The sequence below is a fragment of the Cynoglossus semilaevis genome, chromosome W (genome assembly GCF_000523025.1).
Source record: "Cynoglossus semilaevis isolate Cse_v1.0 chromosome W, Cse_v1.0, whole genome shotgun sequence".
Taxonomy (NCBI): domain Eukaryota; kingdom Metazoa; phylum Chordata; class Actinopteri; order Pleuronectiformes; family Cynoglossidae; genus Cynoglossus; species Cynoglossus semilaevis.
The window spans coordinates 5,687,554-5,693,158 of record NC_024327.1 but is presented as its reverse complement, the minus strand read 5'-3'; positions in this window follow the sequence as shown (position 1 = coordinate 5,693,158).

The following is a 5,605-nucleotide window of genomic DNA, read 5'->3' as shown; positions in this document are numbered from 1 at the left end:
AGAGTCTGGTGTGGATGAACTTGACTGGCCTGCACAGAGTCCTGACCTGAACCCGATAGAACACCTTTGGGATGAATTAGAGCGGAGACTGAGAGCCAGGCCTTCTCGACCAACATCAGTGTGTGACCTCACCAATGCACTTTTGGAAGAATGGTCAAAAATTCCTATAAACACTCTCCTCAACCTTGTGGACAGTCTCCAGAAGAGTTGAAGCTGTAATAGCTGCAAAAGGTGGACCGACATCATATTGAACTCTGGGTTAGGAATGGGATGGCACTTCAGTTCATAGTATGAGCCAAGGCAGGTGAGCGAATACTTTTGGTAATATAGTGTATATATGTAACAATATAAAGCACAGCGTATGTTTCATATCAGCTTTATCGCACTCTGTGGCAGTGTCTTGGGATATCATGTGCAAAAAATAGCCTTGTTTTTTTTTTCATTAGGTTTGTTTTCTCAAAGACAATTCCCATTCATGGATTGTTGAACACGAAAAGCTCGGTGCCCCCAAGTCTGTGCCAGTGGTGAAGACGGGAAACGACACACAGTGATGTTTCTGCAGCCATCTGTCTGTCAGGACTGGGAGGAGGAAAACAGCATCAGACTCACTGCACATTTGATAGTCCAGTTACGTAAAGATGAAAACTGTGAAGTGTTGGCAAACCATTGGAGGCCTGTGATCAGGAGTGCTGATCTGAGAGTTAGGGCCAGGTTTAGTTGTTGGGCGTCAGTATTCAGTTTCAGATCTGTGGTCTAGTTTTATCTCAGAGCAGATGAGGCCGCTGATTAAGATCTTAAAGGATCAGCCATCAGTGTGTTTAAAGGTGAAGATTGTACATTTAAGTGATAGCTGACTATGAGAAAAAGCATCTCTGAACCTCAGTGTTTTGGATGAAATCTTTCCAAGACATATTTCATTCAGAGACATTCAAACTTTCTAGAAAATGTGCATCAATCCAGATGATTGAGGATGGATTAGGAACAGTAGAGGTTAGTTTTGTTTGTTGTTAGAAGCAGAGATACATTTCCTGTAATTTGAATTGCCAATTGTGTTGCCAAAAGTGATAATTTGCAAATGTGTTTAATCTCCAAGTAAAAAAACAACTATGTTTTAGCCCTTGAAGTGTTGACGTGACTAAAGTAAATGGAAACTTTAATACTTCATATGAACTGGGAAAACAAGTTCAATACAAATGTCTGTTCTGATGTGAAACTGAAAATCAAGTCAATCGGCCAAGATTGACAATGAACGTGTGTGTTCATGAATGCATGAGTGTATGTACACAGTAGAGGTAGTGATTTGTTTAGAATGGAGTGATTCTGTGTGCAGGTGTTTCAGAGGACATTTATTTTGAAGTTTTGTTTTGTTTTTGATTTTGGATGCTTCCCCTTGGTGCATAGACATCTCGTTGGCTGCAGACACCCCATTCATTGTCCTTATTGTTTTCTTTGAACATGTTAATGTGTGGTTAGACCATAGACTGTATGAAGTAAGAAATGAACACATAGGTATTCAGCCAATAAAGTTAATGTGACAATAATAAAGGAATCCTTTGCATTATCCAATAACATAATTTCTTAAATGTTTATCTTCTTCAATCTTAAGTTTTATGGATTTTATAAGTTGCTTTCTATGCACTTACAATAACTTCATGTTATTCTAATCATTTGTATAGGACGACTGTCCTCAAGAAGTTTTACAGGGCCGACTTTTTTTGAGGATGCAGTAAAGCATTTTTTCACACCCAGAAAGAACAAAACTAAAATGTATTTCTGAAATTAGGCAAGGTTTATGGGTTTTGTCAATGTTCAAATTAGAAATATGTTTTAGGAGAAACAACAAGGGAGTATTTTATCTTGAAAATACCTGAAACGCTTTATAAAAACCTGTTCTGATAATATTATAGAAGTAATATTAGATTACCAGTGCCATTCACTCAGTTCACTTCTCTCATACCGTCTATGGCCTAGACCACACCTCTGACATCACAGCCTCCATCCACGTCTCGTTTGTTACTTTCTTGTGGATTCCAAAATAAGTCTCTTTTGTCTCTGTTACAAAACAAAACAAGCAGAAACAATGAGACTTCTGCAGCCACAGATCAGAACCATATTTCACTCTCCAGCTCACAAACACCAGAAATATTCTGGGGGCACTTCTGAATTGTCTGGATTAAAACAAAAACAAAACAAAAAAATAAAAGAACAGCAATTTGACATTGAAAAATTAATAAAAGAAATCAAAGTCGGTTTTAAAAGGGAAAACACTGCAGCAACACAGCTTCTCCGTTAGAAAAAAAGAACATGCCTGTCATTCTTCAACAGGCAGCAAAATATAAATTTCTTCTGCAACTGACAACATAACGAAGAACATTTAACAAAAGAAAAAATAAACATAACACAGCTTTCTGGTGACTAATTAGGTGAGCCACTAGTCAAGGATTCTATACATTTTATCTTTAAATGCTATATACGTGTCTCAATATATTATTTCATTCTTTTATTTTACAAAACAAAGAATGTGTGTGTGTGTTTGTGTGTGAGATGGGAATTAATATGTATGTGTGTGGTCAGTGAATGGAAGTCAGGGTCTTTCTTAGGCGTTTCTAAGACTCAACTCTTTCTACTGCTGGTGCATGCTGCCTCTGTCCAGCCAATCAGAGCAGAGATCAGAGGAGAGGTCACTGCTGATTGACAGACTCCTCAAGACTGATAATGAATTGAAGAGAAAGGAGATGATCAGCTCCCATTGCATGCTGGGTAAAGGAATTAGTAAAAATAAAGAGGCGCTGTTGTGTGTGAAGGCCATGAAGGTGTGTTACAGTCAATGTACTGTAGAGAACAGACAACCTTCTGCAAGGATGTCACTTCCTGTTCACCTTCCATGAATCTTAGCAAAGCTGATTCAACTCTCTTGCTCTAAAGACCAAGATGGTGGATTTTCTAACTGTTTCCTGTAATTCTTAAAAAAAAAAAAAAATCTGGGAGATCAGGCATCAACCATGTCCGAGCAAAAAAGGCCAAACTCTTCCTGTGTGTACTGTAAATATACATCTCTACACAATACTGTGCAAAAGCCTTGTTCACCTTTGATTTCACATTTCTGCATAGGAACAGGTAGCCTTGGATCTGAACCACAGCTAAAACCAACAGTGTTTGTATTCATGCAAATAAGTTGCACCTAATAGCGCCGAGCCATTTGGTTGTAATGTTGCTCTGTTTAAGACAGTATTAATGCCATTTATTTGTCATTTTAGGGAAAATCACATGGATTCAGTTTTTAAAACAAAATCTCAAGGAAAAGGTTTAGTGCTAAAGGATGACAAGAAATACAGTAACGCCTTGTCTTGTCTATTACCAACTCCTTTGCGTGTAGCCACTTTTTACTGTGGTTTTTAAGTGCACCTCAAAAAAAGAAAATTCAAAATTAAAATTGAATTGAACTCCCAAAACTTTTGCACAGTAGTGTGGGTACAGTATATAAAAACACATTTACACACGTGTGTGAAAGTATGATTTAAATAAACAACAAAAGAAAAAACAAGCAAAAGCACAAGTCGAGAAAAAAATAAAGGGTCAGTTCATTCATTTAATCAATAACAATACTGCATTTGTCTGCATAAAGAAATGGTATTGTTGTAAATTTTAAATGTTTTTGTCTGCTCTTTAGTTGTTGCTTATACAAATACACTGCTCAAAAAAAATAAATAAAGGGAACACTAAAATAATACATCCTAGATTTGATTGAATGAGATATCCTTATTAAATACTTTGTTCTTTATGTAGTTGAATGTGCTGACAACAAAATCACAAAAAAATTATCAATGGAAATCAAATTTATTAACCCATGGAGGTCAGGATTCGGAGTCACACTCAAAATTAAAGTGGAAACACACACTACATTCTGTTCCAACTTTGATGTTATGTCCTTAAAACAAGTCAAAATGAGGCTCAGTAGTGTGTGGCCTCCATGTGCCTGTATGACCTCCCTACAATGCCTGGGCATGCTCCTGATGAGGCGGCAGATGTTCTCCTGAGGGATCTCCTCCCAGACCTGGAGTAAAGCGTCCGCCAACTCCTGGACAGTCTGTGGTGCAACGTGGCATTGGTGGATGGAGTGAGACATAATGTCCCAGATGTGCTCAATTGGATTCAGGTCTGGGGAACGGGGCGAGCCAGTCCATAGCATCAATGCCTTCGTCTTGCAGGAATTGCTGACACACTCCAGCCACATGAAGTCTAGCATTGTCCTGCATTAGGGGGGAACCCAGGGCCAACCGCAACAGCACAGTCTCACAAGGGGTCTGAGGATCTCATCTCGGTACCTAATGGCAGTCAGGCTACCTCTGGAGAGCACATGGAACCCCCCAAAGAAATGCCACCCCACACCATTACTGCCAAACCGGTCATGCTGGAAGATGTTGCAGGCAGCAGAACATTCTCCACGGCGTCTCCAGACAGTGTGACACTGCTTTTATCTGTGAAGAGCACAGGGCGCCAGTGGCAAATTTGCTAATCTTGGTGTTCTGTGGCAAATGCCAAATGTCCTGCACGGTGTTGGGCTGTAAAGCACAACCCCCACCTGTGGACTTGGGGCCCTCATACCCATCTCATGGAGTCTGCTTCTGACCGTTTGAGCAGACACATGCACATTTGTGGCCTGCTGGAGGTCATTTTGCAGGGCTCTGGCAATGCTCCTCCTTGTACAAAGGAGGAGGTAGGGGTCCTGCTGCTGGGTTGTTGCCCTCCTTCGGCCTTCTTCACGTCTCCTGATGTACTGGCCTGTCTCCTGGTAGAGCCTGCATGCTCTGGACACTACAGTCATGGCCAAAAGTTTTGAGAATGACACAACTATTAATTTTTACAAAGTCTGCAGTTTCAGTTTTTATAATGGAAATTTGTATATACTCCAGAATGTTATGAGGAGTGATCCACTCAACTGCAATTATTTGCATAGTCCCTATTTGCCTTGAAAATGAACTTTATCACTAAAACCACATTTCCACTGCATTTCAGCCCTGCCACAAAAGGACCAGCTAACACAATTTCAATGACACACAGGTGTCACACACATTAACACAGGTGTGGGTGTTGATGAGGACAAGGCTGGAGATCAATCTCTCATGATTGAGTGACTGGACACTTGGAACTGGAAGATGGTGCCATTGTTCCTCATCTGTTAGTCATGGTTACCAGCAAGGAAACACGTGCAGTCATCATTGCACTGCACAAAAAGGGCCTAACGAGGAAGTTTATTGCAGCAAGTAAGATTGCACCTCAGTCAACCGTCTATAGCAGGGGTCTCAGACTCGCGGCCCGGGGGCCAAGTGCGGCCCGCAGTACAATATTTTGTGGCCCGCACCTTAATATTAAAGTATACTGTTAGTGTGGCCCGTGGAGAAACTGGACCTCCGAAGAGCCAATCAGCAAGCTCCCGCGCGCCGTCCCTTGTCGGGGATAGGCTAAGCTACACCAGCTTCGTGCACTTCACGCTTGTAACAACAGCATGGCGTGTATTGAACAGCCAGACAGCAGTCGCCTTTGCGCTTGCCATCTATCGTACTTTCTACCACGAATGTCATGATCAAGCGCAAAAAGAACGGCG